This window comes from Phyllostomus hastatus, unplaced genomic scaffold (assembly GCF_019186645.2).
Source record: "Phyllostomus hastatus isolate PE091 unplaced genomic scaffold, TTU_PhHast_1.1 phas_contig_80, whole genome shotgun sequence".
Lineage (NCBI taxonomy): Eukaryota > Metazoa > Chordata > Mammalia > Chiroptera > Phyllostomidae > Phyllostomus > Phyllostomus hastatus.
The window spans coordinates 43,523,536-43,538,876 of NW_025333960.1; the positions used below are offsets into that span (position 1 = coordinate 43,523,536).

Consider the following 15,341-nt stretch of genomic DNA (forward strand, 5'->3'; position numbering starts at 1 on the left):
TTCGATTCCCAGTTAGGGTACATGCCTGGGTTGCAGGCCATAACCCCCAGCAACCGCACATTGATGTTTCTCTCTCTCTCTCTATCTCCCTCCCTTCCCTCTCTAAAAAAATAAATAAATAAAATCTTAAAAAAAAAAAGGGGGGTAATAGGAGCATAGTCATTTAGCAATTAAACAAGGTAGCAGGACTCTTTTTTTTTATTTTATTTTAATCATTGTTCAAGTACAGTTTTCTCCCTTTTACTCCCAATCCAGCCCACCCACCCAACCCTCCCCACTTCCCTCCCATTACCACCCTCCCCCTAGTTTTTGTCCATGTGTCCTTTAAATTTGTTCCCGTGAACCCTTCCCATTGTCCCCTGAAGCAGGACTCTTAACAGAGCTGAAAAAGACTTTGTATTATCTTTCAGGAAGAGATCAATGGACATGAATGATTGTCTCCCTTTGTCCCTTAAGTAGCTCTGACACCTTGGACTTCTCTTTGAAACACTGAGGTTTTAGACTAAATCAGTGATTGTAAACTGTTGTGTGGATTCCCAAAAATTATTTCAGGCCCGGAAGAGCAAAATAAGAGTTGCCCTTGGTCTGCTTTCCATCCTGTCCCCCTTCAACCAGAGCAGCCCCCCATTATTTGGAAGTACGGGGCAGTTGTTTGAAGAAAGGTTCCCACTGCTTCAGAACAATTTCCTCCCAAAGCTCCTGAACTAGATGACCTGTAAGAGAGATTTCAATTAGGAATGCATGGACTTCAGTTGTTCGGTGGAAAACTATGTTATATCAGAGGTTGGCCAAGCAGAACATATGGGCCAAAGGCAGCCTACAGATTGTTTTTGTAGCACCCACGTGCCTAGAATGACTTTTACATTTTTAAATGGTTGGTGGGTGGGGGGAAGAATATTTTTTGACCGACACACATGACATGAAATTTAAATTTCAGTTTCTGTGAATAAAGTTGGGTAGGAACACAGCCACGGCCATATGTTTCTAGATTGTCTGTGACTGCTTTCACTTACAACAGCAAGCCTAAATGGTTGTACCAGACACCAAGAGACCTCAGGTCCAAAAATCCTCGGTGTTTATCATCTGACCCTTACAGAGAAAGTTTGCCAACTCCTGTGTTATACAAGAGCCAGTATCAATTATTCATTTCAAAAACCCCAGTGGCTTCTGTACAGACATTCAGTTCAAAAGGAGGTGGCCCTTTAAGAAAGCTCAGCATAACTGGGGTACACACATGCTTGCGTCCAATCGTGAGCTGCGTTCACTCGTTCTAGCATCACAGGTTTCATTTTTGAAGTCGGTGGTGATTAGATAGTTCCTCTGTGCCCCTTCCTACAAAATCTTAGCTTCTCCCCCTCAAATGTCAAAAGCAACTTCTACTGTGCACTCTGTCATTCCCTCCCAGGGACATTTGCCCCGTAGAAGGGCTCTCAGAGAACCCTTTCCCAGGGGTGGGGGTTTCAGGCATTTGGGGCAAGAGATTGGGCACTTGGAGGGACAAGACGTCCCTGGTGTGCCCCTCAGATCTCCCCGTTTCCACATAAGGTTGCCTTCAGTTCCACCTCATCCTCCATTCACCCCATAGTCCCTTTCTTCAGAGACCAGAAGAGATACTTCCTGCTTTCTGTTGCTATCCTACACATTTATTCCTGACTGGGGGGATAAAAACCCACTGAGTTCATAAGGATATAGAAGATCAGCACGGATTATAGCCAGAAGGCGAGAGTGATGTTTCTGTCCTGGTATGCGGCCCCGTTCTTGAGGGTGATACACTAAGCTCCTGTCTGGCTCAAGGTTTCTGCAAAGATCAACAGAGTTAACCAATGAGGAAGGTACTTTGTGACGATGAGTGGAAGTGTTCCTGAACTGTGGCAATGGAACTATAATATATACACAGTTACTATTGTTAAGCTAAAAGCAAGCCAAGATTAAAATTGAGAAAATTATTAAATGGATAGTCTTGTTTTGTTTTTAATATGTACGCACACAGTAGACAGCTTAGCTGCCCTAATCCTGACAGATATAATATCCACTTTCCTTCCCAATGACTCATGGAGCGACTCTGCCTGCTGGAACTGCTGGAACAGAGTTTTGCAGACTGTGTGGCTTAAACAGAAATTTACTGTTCCACAGTTTTTGAAGCTAGAAGCCCACAAATAATGTCAGCAGGGCTTAGTTCCTCCCAGGCGGGAAGGATATGTTCCAGGCCTCTTTCCTCGACTTGTTGATGGTTGTCTTCTCCCCGAGTCTCTTCACATCACCTTCCCTCTGCGAGTGCCTGCATTGAAATTCCCTCTTAGCTTAAAGACGCTAGTCATATTGGATTAAGACATACCCTGGTGATGTCTTTTTAACTTGATTACTTCTGTAAAGACCACGTCTCCAAATAAGGTCACATTCTGATGTCCTGGGGGTTAGGACTTCAACATATGCATTTACGTGCCACACAATTCGACCTGTACCATGAAGGATGGTTTGTATTGTGTGTTTAAGTGCAAAGCCCTTTTCTTGAAGACTAATCCTTCAATGACCCCTTGGTTTTAGTGGAAAAAAAAAAAAAAAGCTTCTTCCTTCTTCACTTTCTCAATTTCAAGCCAGGCATGTCTCATTTCCTTTCCTGAACCTATCTCACTGAAATGGAGAAGCAGCAGCAGTGGCGCCAGCTTTCCCTCTGCAATATTGCGAAGGATGGTCCGTCAATAAAAACACCTACAGTGTGGAATCCCAGGCACAACCCCTCAGTGTGCTAGGCTTCCAAGGCACAGATCTTTCCCCAAGAAGTTAGGAACAGCAGGAGAGAAGACACCTAACTGCTTTATTCTAAGAGGGTTGGAAATGGGAAACGTGGCTGTGGTTGAAGTCAGGCTGCTTGCTGGCTTAGCTACAGAACACAGTGTAGTCAGACGCCTTCGAGAATGGGTGTCCGCTAATCTAAAGACAAAATCAAAAAGAATATTCGTATAAGGAACAACTCAGTGGCAGAACACGTACAAACGCCAGATTTCATTCTGTTCTGCCGGGGAGCACACTTTTTAAGGAACACAAGACATTGAACGAGTCTGTTTTTTTTTTCTTGTGGCTGGAATATCTCTAAGTTTGCGAATTCAAAATAAAGTATAAGGATAATAAAGTCTGAGAATTAGATTAAGATGATAAAGTTTAAATTAGAACTTTAAATTTCTAAGAATATATTTTTAAACATTAAACTAAGTTTATTTGCTGTTTTAATGAAAGCATTCCAGCTAACATATCATTGCAGCCATGAGCCTTTCCCACAGTTCCCCGAATACGTGCACCTCCAAAGCCTAAAACACAGCCTTCGTTTTCATTTGTCGTGTGCTAACATGTACTGCACATCGCAGTGCAGGTAATTACTGAAAATGTCTTTGAGGCAGTAAGACAGGTTCTTCCTAATTCTCCTGTTCTGACTCTTCAGGGCTCAATAATAAACTCTGAAAGCGAGAACAACTCAAAACCCTTTTATGAAGCCTTCCTCAAATTTTTGTTCAAGCAGTGACCAGTTTAGTTATTAGCTGTACGCCTCCCCTGCTACCAATAATTGCTGAGTGGTATGAAAGCTGGGTAGGAAACTATCAGTGAGGTGCACACCAGCTCGCAAATAATCGTTCAAGATTGAAAAATGTGTGTTGTCATCTCCACGCCTGTGGCGCTGAACAGAAGCAAAGGCCTGAACGTGAAACCCTCAGTTACCTTTTGCAGTCGCTTGATTTTCCAGCCCATAACTTTGTCTATTTGCGAGTGCCTTTCCACTGGGCAAGGGCTGAACGTGTACCGGGTGGGTCTAAACCAACAGAGAGAAATGGTGGTGGCAGCCACTGAATCCCAGTTGAATGGAAATTATTAGTACAGCGACTACAACGAAAAGGAAACAGCCTAGCAGTTCGTGAATACCTACTCATCGACAGGTCGGCACTCTGCCAGCTTAAATGTGCATACAAATCATCTAGGGCATCTTGTTTTTGGAGAAGGGCCTTAATTTTCTTCCCTCCGCCTTTGTTGAGGGTTAACTGACATATAACATTATATTGGTTTCGGGTGTACAATATACCAATTCCATGTTTGTATATATTGCAAAGTGATCACCATGATAAGTCTAGATGACATTCATCACCACACACGGTTATGTTTTTTTGTCTTCCTCACAAGTGTGTTCAGATTCAGCAGGCCTGGGGCAGGGCCCAAGATTCTGCATTTTTAACAACCTCTCAGTGACTGCTAGACTACACTCCGTGTAGCAAACAGCCTAGTTCTTTCATGTTTAATACTTAAAATAAATTTGAGAGGGAGATATTATGATTTCCTTTAAGGCAGACATTGAAAGAGAGGTTTAAAAATTCATAAATGAGGAAGGCTGAATGAAATTTGTCACATAGCAGAGTTCCTACTCTTTCTGGTACACATAAATATAACACCCCAGAGGAGTAACATGCTTTACTTTCTTTTTTAAAACTTGCACCTCGGATATGCCTATTTACCTGTGATATTTGTCTAAAATGCAGGTCCTCAGTCTCCACCCCAATCTATTAAATTAGAATCTACAGACGACATGCTTAGGAAAAGGTACTTTAGTCTGGTACCTGGATGATTCTTGCAGTCAGGAAAGGTTAGGAAACGATGACCACCTAGGTCACGCTGCAGTTTTAAAAACTTAAACAGGGAGAGGGGACATGCGGCGTTTGTTAGAGAGCTTGAGAGAGAGCGCTGTCTGCTCAGGCAAAGAGGAGCTCGGAGCCCCTTTCACGCCGTTCCGCTTCGCTGCAAAGGGCTGCTGGGGCCCACGGAGTGCAAGTCGTTGGTTTCATGACGTGGGGGACAGGTTTAGACCTGCACCTTATAACAGGGTGCGAAAGAGCCATATCTAATTATGTCACTTTTAATTGTAAGGTGAAAGCAACAACAGCCACAGAGTTTTCTTTTTTCCTCTTTATCAAGAGAATGATCTTTGTCTCCCAATCCAATTATAGAGCATCTGCATTCTAAAATTAAAGCTCATCTGAATATTTTCCATACCCAAAGTCCATAATTAAAATTTTTAGTAGGACCTCTCCATGGGATCAGAATAGGGGTTGATTATTTATCTCCGCTTTGAGAGGGTAACTTTGTGCCAAGGAGTTGATCATAAATATTTCACTATAGCTCTGAATGGTAAATAAAGGGCCGAAGAAGTAGACTTTTTAAAGTAAACACTGAGTACTCCTTTAGATTGCTGATGCTTTGTCCTGGCTTTTAAAAACCACATTCAGGCATTTGCAGCCACTCCACTCACAGAGCTGCTCCCGGGGCCCAGTTCCGGGGCAAAGATGCAGGCCCTGCACGGCAAAGACCTGCCAGGAAAGAAAAAGCTAAAGATGGAAGGTGAGCAGCGTAGCAAAGAAGTGAAGTTGCAGAGGCAACAGGTGTCTAACTGTTCTGAAGAAATAAAAAAAACTGCATTGAAGCACGTCCTGGAGAGGATTCTCTGGTGAAAGGAATTTCAGAAGAACCCCTTGAAAGAAAAAGGCAGCTGCATTATTTCATAAATAATGAAATATTATTCCATAAATAATATTCTGGGGAGAAACGTTATCTTCAGTGGAAGAACTAGCTTTAGTTTTCCAAAATAAAACCAACACGCTTTTTAAAGAAGAAGAAGAAAACAGACATTTAGTATATTGCAGTACTATACATTATTAAAAGGTACTCTAGGATCTTGATATAGTTAAGTTAATGTACTTACAAAATATATGATTTATTATTAGCTAAATTTGTTCTGTTAGTAACAAAACCTAATAATAACTAGAAGACCTTGGATTTTCTTATATATTTCTGTGTTTTGAAGAAAGTATATTTATATATGATCATTTTCCAATGGTGGGGGAAATATCACATTTCCTTTTAAAATCAATGGGATATTTCAAATATGTCAAAAGACATACACTAAAAGTGACACTTACATATGTCACTTACTATGACATAATTCCCTAAGCATAGAATTTGTTGCAAGGTAGGTCAACCAATATAAATAGAAGTTTGGAGACAGCCCAATCTGTGTTGGAAGCCTAGATCCAGCCAGTTACTACACCTTTATGAGCCTCCATCCCCTCATCTGTAAAATAGGGACATTTCCTTGCTGAGTTATGTATTGGACAAGAGACAGACGAAGGAGCAAGCATGTGGTAGATGGCTACTGAATGGTAATCATAAAACAGGGTATAGTTGCCAGACTGACGGAAGGCCCCCCTTTTAGTGACGATCACTTCTGAGGCAATCCCAAAGAATGAATCCCCCGTCACCCCTTCAGCGAAGTTCTCGCCCGTTTACGTCTTCCACTGGGGTACAGCGAAGTCACACGATAGACACATTGTGCTTACTCAAATTTACCTATTTACACTTAACAAGACAGGAAAATAATGGAAAAAGGGAAAAACTCCCCGATTTTAAACTGCCTAGACAACTTAGCCCAATACCCCACACAATGAGCACATACTCTGGCACAAACATGAGACGAGAAAGGTGCATCTTTTTCTCAGTTGGCCTTGCTTCCAACGGGCCTCTCAAAGTATGAACGTTTTGCTGGACAAAGTATAATTCTAGTGTCTTAAAATATGTATTTCTCTGCAAAACATTCCTGAAGCACAAGTTAACAACTGCACTGTATCTGCTGCTCAACTGAAAAAAAACAACACTCTGCTTCAAAGCTGGTAGAAACGCTGGCTGTATGGGAATTATTGAGAAATGTTATCTCTCTCTCTGAAGTAACAACTTCCTGAGGAATTTTCCAATGCAATTTTTAAAAATCTTTTGAAATAATTTTAGACTTGCAGAAGTTGCAAAAATAGTTCAGAAAATTGGTGTTTACCTTTTACCCAGTTTCTCTACTGTTAACTTACACGACCATAATTACCCAAAGCGAGAGGTAACATTGGTACAAAATTATTAACTAAACCAGAAAACTTATTCGAATTTTGCCAGTTTTGCCCCCAGCGTCCTGGGTCAGATCCAGAATCCTACCTTTCATTGATTTGTTATATTTTCTTAGTCTCCTCCAAGCTGTGACAGTTCCTTGTCTTCCTCTGTTTTTCATGACCTTGACTTGTGACTCCGTGAAGGGAGACAAAAATGTAACAAGTTGGCATTTAAAAAAAATGTCTTAAGTGAGTATTGATTTCTTAGGTAATTCTGTGCAAATCCAAAACCAGGATATTTTCTACAGTGCATTATTGATTAATATGTCATTTTGCCATTACACAAGTGAAGGTAACAGAAGCCATTATTTGAATGAACATGGCTGCTCCAGCGACACCCGGACCAATGGGCTGTGCGTGCTCTCGGACAGTTACCGCCTTAGGGCAGGAACCAGGTCGGACGCCCGTGGAAGAGCCTGCTGGTAGCACCCCCGTTTCCAACACCTCAGATGGACTAGGGATTCCGCATTCTGATTTCAGGTATGATTACCATTGGCTTCTTAATAATTTTTATGGCTTTTATTCAAAAGAAAGTAAGCTAAATCTTATAGGCAATAAGAATCATTTCATGCAGAAATTATTTTTTAAGGAGTGATGATTTTAAGAGCAGTAATTATCTCTTCGGTACAGTAATTATCTCTTTGGTACCAGTATGTTAAAAAAAATCCTTTAATTATAAACATTAAATTGGCATTAACTGCAAGCATTGCATCTTTTTAGGATTTTAAACCATGGTAACAAAAATGGAAAATAATAGTTGAAGGTGGGCAAAGAGGGGAGGTGGGGATGGGGGGGCATCTCTAATAGTGTCAACAATAAAATAATAATAATAATAGTTGAGACCCAAGAGGTTTAAAAATTTTGTAAATGGAATTCAAAGAGTAATACCTATCTATCTATCTATCTACCTAGATTAATTAATTTAATAAAAGGCAGAAATTTTTATTGCACTTTTGAATATCAGTAGCAACATTTAAGGTTTTTTCCTTGGGTTTAAATAAGACCCATATATATGCTGTCAACAAGGGGCCCACTTCAGATCGAAAGGCACACACAGACTGAAAGTAAAGAGATGGCAAAAGATATTTTATGCAAATGGAATTTTAAAAAGCTGGAGTCGCAATACTTATATTAAACAAAATAGACTTTAAAACAAAGGCTCTAATAAAACACAAAGAAGGGCATTATATAATGCTAAAGGGATCGATCCAATAATAGAATATGGCCCTTGTAAACATTTGTGCACCTAAGTATATAGAACAAATACTGATGGACATAAACAGAGAGACTGAAAGTAACACAGTCATAGTAGGGGATTCTAATACCCCATTGACATCAATGGTCGATCTTCCAGACAGGAAATCAACAAGGAAACAAGGGCCATAAATGACACAATGACACAGCTGTCAGAGGGGAGGGGCTGGGGGACTGGGTGAAAAAAGTGAAGGGATTAAGCAAAAACAAATTAAAAAACAAAACAAAACAAAAGCCTCCTAGACAGACAACAATATGGTGATTACCAGAGGGAGAGGGGGGTGGGACGAGGCAGGAGAGGGGAAAGGGGGGATTTATACTGATGGAAGGAGACTGGACTTGGGGTAGTGAACACAAGACAATATGCACATGATGTTCCTGTAGAATTCTATAGCTGAAACCTATATAATTTTAATAAACAATGCCACCCCAATAAATTCAACTGTAAAAGATACACTAGACTAGATGGATTTAATTGATATTTTTGAAGCATTTCATCCCAAAACAGAATATACACTCTTTTCGAGTGCTTATGCAACATTTTCTAGGATAGACCCTATCTTAGCTCACAAAACAAGTCTCAGTAAATTTAGGGCTGAAATTATACCAAGCGTCTTCTCTAACCACAATGGTATGAAATCAGAACTCAGTTACAACAAAACAACTGAAAAACACTCAAACACCTAGAGGCTAAATAACATGTTACTAAACAGCGAATAGGTTAACAATGAGGTCAAGGAAGAAATCAAAAGGTATCTTGAGACAAATGAAAACAAAAACCCAACAACCCATAATCTATGGCACAGAGAGAAAGCAGTCCTAAGAGGGAAATTCATAGTAATGTATAGCATATCTCAACAAAAAATAAAAATCTCAAACAATCTAAAGAAAGGTTTTTCTCAGATTTATTGAGGTATAGTTGCAAATAAAAACACATACATTTAGGTATACACTGTGATAATATACATATACATTGTGAAATGATTATTATAATCAAGTTAATTAACACATTTCGTCACCTCACATAGTTACCTGTGTGTGTGGTTGAATCTAAAGGACTGTTTTCATTTTTTGTATTTGTGAAGATTAGAAAAAAAATTGCTGCTTATTTAGTTTCTGGTTCCTGATTATTTTTAGATGAGATCAAGCACATTCAGGGTGGTATGGCTATAGACTGATTATCTATTTTTTAAAATAGACTTTTCATTTTGGAGTATATTTATCCTTACAAAAAAAGTTGCAAATACAGTAAAAAGTTCTCACGTATCCTTCCTGGTTTTCCCAGCTGTTGTTACTTTGGTCCAAACAAGAAATTGGCATTGATACATTTTTATAAACTTGCAATTTTATTTGGATTACACCAGCTTTTCCAGTAACATCCTTTCTGTTCTGAAAATCAATTCAGGCTGCCACATTGTATTTAATTGTCATGTCTCCTCAGTCTTTTTCAACCTGTGACAGTTCCTTTTACCTTGATTTTCACCACCTTAACACTTTTGGTAAACACTGGTTAACTAACTGTTTTGTAAAACACCTCTCAATTTGGTAGGTTTGTCTGAGGTCTCCTTACGATTGCATTGAGATTATGCATTTTTGGCAAGAATTCTACAGAAGTGATGCCGCACCCTTCTGAAAGCATCCTTTCTGGGCTGCATTGTATCCACACGCTAATTTGGCTAAGACAGTCACTGTCGGATTTCTCCATTGTAAACTTACTGTTCCTCTCTTTTTACCCTCTATTCTTGAAAGCAAATCACTAGTCCACCTGCAAAAGGGTAGAGATGAAGTTCCACCTCCCAGACGGGGTCTTTTCTACATATAGGGTGGGGCGAAAGTAGGTTTACAGTTGTATGTGAAACACAGAGCTTGTTCTTGTATTAAGTAATTACAGTATTATTTTCCATATGAACAGCTGTAAATTGACTTTTGCACACTTTCCCCTGCATAATTATTTGAAATTCTTGCGTAATGAGTATTTGTCTATGCAGGACTTTAAAAATCTCAACTTCAGTTATCCAGTTGATGTTGGAATATTGCTATCTATTTATTGAGCATATGTTTTTGGTAGGTACCAAAAAAGTACAAGGGATGCTAGGTCCCTGCCTTAATACAATTTATATTCTAGTAAAGGAGAGATATTAAAAATAAGTAAAAGGCAAATATAAAATTGTACATTGAAATATGTGTTATAAATGTTATTTAGTATGTCGTGAAAGAATGTGGTGATTCTGGTGGTGGCCATCTGAGAGACTGTGGTTTGGAAAGGTCAGTTAGAGGTGTTGACATTTGAATTGAGAACTAGAGAAAGAGAACAAGCCAGTTCTGTGAAAAACCTTTCGAACAGCACAGTGGTCTGAAGTCCGGAAATTGTCCTGTGGTGGTTAATTTCATGTGTCAACTTCACTGAGCCACAGGGTGTCCAGATATTTGGTTAAACATTACTCTGGGTATGTCTAGGAGGACATTTCTGGATGAGATCAACATTCAAATAGACTGAGTAAGGCAGATCGTCCTCCCCGATGTGTTTGGGCCTCGCCCAGCCTGTTCATGGCCTAAATAGAATCAAAAGGCTGAATGAGGGAGATCACTCTCTCTGCCTTAGAGCTCAGGCATCAGTCTTCTGCTTTCATACTTGAACTAGAATTTATAAACATCATCATCAGCTCTCCCAGTTCCCAGGACTTAGGCTTAGACTAGAACTACATCACCAGCCCTCCTGGGTTTCCAGCTTGCTGCTTGCAGACTAAATATATGTCAGCAGAACAGAAAGGGGGCTGGCGTCTGGTGTAGCCAAGTGCAAGGGAAAATGATAAGCTGCTATGAGAAGTAGGAACGAAAGGTGGACCCTGTCCCAGTGAGGACTTGAGGACCATGGTGAGAAAGGGGCTTGAATTTTACTCTAAAGGTTGTTTGTCGGAAGCCTCTGAAAGATTCCTAGTGGAAAAGCCACATTATATCATACATTATTAAAGGATCTCTCTAGGACCCACAGATGGGCCGGTTGTAGGAGGCCACTGCTCTAGGCTAAGCCAGAGATGACTGTGTGTGTGGCCTGGACGAGAAATGCATCAGCACGTATGCAGGGAGAGTGGAGGGGTTTGAGGGAATGATGGAAAAAAGAACTGACAGGACTCATGTATCATCATAAGTTTTCATAGGGTTTTTATTAATTTGAAAAGATACAGACAACATTCGTATAGAATTTTAGGGGATTAGGTTAGTCCTAGGGAAGAGCGGGGTCAAACTCCTGAAGAAGGGTGCAGAGAGACAAAATGCGTGAGGATGCGCACTGCAACAAAAGATCAGCTGTAAGTGTCCATCAACATGGACCCGGTAAAACAGTGCACCATTAAAAAGAACGCCGTTAATTTTCCTGCGGGGAAAAGAAATGATGCTCAAGATAAAGTAAGTTAAAAAAACCTGGTGAAGAAGAGTCTTCAAGAAGACTCTGCATAGTGTGATCCTACTCGTGAATTAGAAATGACTATCCCTATGTCCACCCTGTATTAAACATGGTAAGAGAAAACCCGATGAAGCATATTAACATATACTGTTAACAGTGGTTGCCTCAGGGTGCAGTGGGGGTTACGATCGATTTTCACTTTATACCTGGCACTTTTTTGTCTCATCACAATGTCTTAAACAATGGATGAAATTTTTTTGTTTGTTTTACCAGAGACACAGGCAGTACTTTTAGGATTAACAAGTACTTTAATGGAGTCTTGAAACCAACTTTAAGAAATAAGTCCTATAAATATAAATATTAGTTTCCTTTATGGGGAGTTCATATTAATCTAAACCAGGAAAATGGAGATTATTGGTTAAATTGAAATTATTAACATTTCCAAGATGATATTGAGACCATAGTTATTCATTTCCTTCAAATTAACATAAAAACAAGTATGTAAAGTTTTGTTTATGTCATTTATTCAGGCAATGCATCTCACAATGGTCTTGTGGTTTGGTAAAAAAATAGATACAAAAATTTATTTGTGAAATGAAACAAAAACTTTCTTTTTAAGTTATGCTTTATGAAAAGACAAAGGATGGTTATTTCTGAGCACCAAGATTATGGATTATTACAATTATTTCCATTGCTTCTTACCTCCTTCCTCTATCTTCAAAATTCTTCACAATAATCGCAAATTACTTTTGCAGTCAGAAAAAGTTCTTATAATCGTTACACTCAGGTTAAGTGTTTATCAGTTTAACACAGTGTGCCTGACCTATGTCAATCTGCTCACACTTTCTATATGACATCCAGTAGTTCTCTTTTCTCAGTGACTGAAGTTTGCAGAGGTTATTTACAAACCTTGACCAAATGATTTGTACTGTGATCACATTGGTTCCCACCTCTCTTTGTCCAAAATGATGAGGCAGATTTCGTCGAGTACACCCTGACAAGCAACATTTTAAATGTCATTACTAAAGTGACTATGCAGGCTTTTCATCAGAACTACACAGAACCACAAAAAAGAGTCAGAGAAGCTGACTGTAGAAAAACTCCAGCTTCTTACACCTTCTACTGGCCACAATTGCATGGTATGCAGCAAATATTTTTAGGTTACACTGAGAAAGCATGAAACTGAGGCTTTGGTGTGCAAGATGAGAGAGAGGGGGGTGGGAGAAGGGAGGAAGGAATGTAGAGAGCGAGAGAGAGTTTCTTCACGACAACTGTAGTTTTTATGCAAAGGATTTCAGATCCTTGGATGAACATTACTAAATACTGCGTGGCACGCACATTGTACAACAGTGTATCCTAATTATAGTTTGCTTTCAACCGTCTGAAGCCTTTCTGTGCTTCGGAGTTTTGCATTTAAGCCTTGTAAATTATTTGTGACTCATTAGCCTTTCACCCCAGGGGCAACCCATAAGCTCCATAAACGTATGCATATTTTTCTTAAATCTTTTTTTTTCCTCACAAATGTGTTCCCAGAATGTAGATTCCCACAGTGAAAAGCAATGAAATTACAGTTGTCTCCCTCTCTTACATCCTCCTTTCTCTAAAAAATGTCATTTATAATTAAGAGCACATATCTGAAGACCAATTCTTTATTACAACTGGGGACCTTAAACCTAACAAGGGAGTGGGGTGCAGGATGGTATCAAGACTACTAGGCCAGAACGCCCCAACGTTGGTCCAATGGACACACTGGGCTGGATGATTCTTTACTGTGAAGGGCTGTCCTGGGCACTGTGGGATGTTCAGCAGTGCCTCTGGCCTCCACCCACTAGATGCCAGTGGTGCGGAGCCCCAGTTCCCTGATGTGACTACAAAAAGTATTTTCGAGATATTGCCAGATATCTCCCAGGGTCCCCAGTGATTGAGGACCACTGCACTAGGCCAAAGACCTTACAAAACCAAGCTCTTTGTGCCTTTGCCAGTCCAAATTGTTCCTTTGACCCCATGGTCAACCTGTACCTCCCAAGCCACCCACCAACATGAAATACAGACACTCATGAAGACTCTTCCACTCTTCCTGTCAAAGCCCTTGAAGGGGGTCTAGAGTTTTTAGTCTGAACCACGTGTGGCCAATTCAGCTAGAAAGACAGAAGCAGATACTGGCGACTCCCTCACCCTTCACTGACATGAGCGTTCATGTTTATCATGAACGAATTATCAAATTAAAAGCTGCTCTTCAATTTGACAAGTGACAGGGAAACAAATGAAGCTGAAGAGGGCTTTACTATGCCTTTCCGAAGCTGACGAGTGTAGTGAGCCTATGGCTCTTATAAAGGAGCAGTTTCAATCTTCCACGGCATGTCCATAGTTTGGATCATCCTCAACATGAAAGAATTAAAAAATAAAGCTTAGTTTTCTGCAAGTACTTGGACACCCTGGAAAATAGCCAAGAAGCACTTACTAGCCAAGGAAGCACTTAATTCAAAAGCCTTTTAGCTAAACTTACCAAACAGCGTTCACAAACAAAGCAGCACGGCTCTGAGTCACTCTTAGATCCTGCACTGTAGACTCTCAGGGAACTGGTCCCGACGTCTGAGAGGAAGACTTGGCCTCCAATCCACTGAGTCCCGGCTCTGCCTGTTGAATTCCTTCCCCACTGTGGATATACCAACATGTCCTTTAAAGGTGTTCTCAAGGTCCTCACATCCTCTTTGTAAGGGCAGAATACTGTGAAAACATACATGTTGAATATATGTGTACACAAAGAAATTTCCAAATTTCCTCTGTTGGTAAAAACACACAGGCACACAATACATCTTAACAGAAGGTAGGTGTGTTACATACATTGGAATATTAAAGTATATGTTAGTTTTCGTTTAGTCAATCATTTGTTCTCAGGACATTTTTTTTTTTCAGTGGAGAAACTGAGGCGCAGAGTAGTTACCGTATTTTTAGGACTATAAGACGCACCGGACCATAAGACACACCTAGGATTTAGAGGAGGAAAATGGGGGAGAAATGTTGAAGCAAAAAAATGTGGTAAAATATTTAATAACATAAATAACATAGGCTGCCGCCCCCTCCACAGCAAGCCAGATAAGCTACATTTGGACTATAAGATGCACCCCCATTTCTCCCCCAAATTTGGGGGGTGCGTCTTGTAGTCTGAAAAATATGGCACATAACCTGCTCAAAGTCACACAGCAAGTTGATGCGTCTGGAGCAGAGATTTCCTTTGCCTCCAAAGCTCATGCATTAAAATTCTATTCCGTTTAGATGATTAGAAATTCAGAGGTTCAATTTGGCACAGTCTCTTTGAATCGAACAACAAACAAAATGCAATAAACTTTAACACACTTGTTAATCACATTAGTTTATGTGCCCGTCTTGCTCTTACCATGATTTTTACCGTTTCCCTACTTCCATCCCTATAAATCGTTCAGTGTCCAATTTCCCTAACAACTGATCGGGAGAACAGGCTGACCTCTAGGTAAAGATAAAAAGTAGTAACACCAAAGATCTCAAGAAAACAATGAGCCGCCGTTTTGGAACGCAACCCCTCACTTCCTGCCTCGACTTAGCGGGAGGAAACCTCGGCACGTGGATCCAGAGGTTTCCGAGCCCGCGCTAGCAGCTGGGTTATGGGCCCGTTGGCCCGCACCACGCAGGCGCCAAAGCCAAACCGGCTAGAGGAGGTCGGGCCACGGTTTCCCTGGATA

General features: G+C 40.4%; 1 long non-coding RNA gene and 1 pseudogene across 1 annotated transcript; one reads left to right on the forward strand and one right to left on the reverse strand.

Moving 5' to 3' along the window:
• Window positions 1-5,321: 5,321 nt before the first annotated feature.
• On the forward strand, window positions 5,322-5,540 carry LOC123826459 (annotated as a pseudogene).
• A 5,844-nt stretch (window positions 5,541-11,384) lies between these two features.
• LOC123826441 lies at window positions 11,385-15,200 on the reverse strand. The gene is made up of 3 exons (XR_006787037.1): window positions 15,020-15,200; window positions 14,129-14,349; window positions 11,385-11,592 (listed from the first exon to the last, which is right to left on the reverse strand). It is a non-coding gene; the product is annotated as an uncharacterized LOC123826441 (long non-coding RNA).
• Window positions 15,201-15,341: the final 141 nt, after the last annotated feature.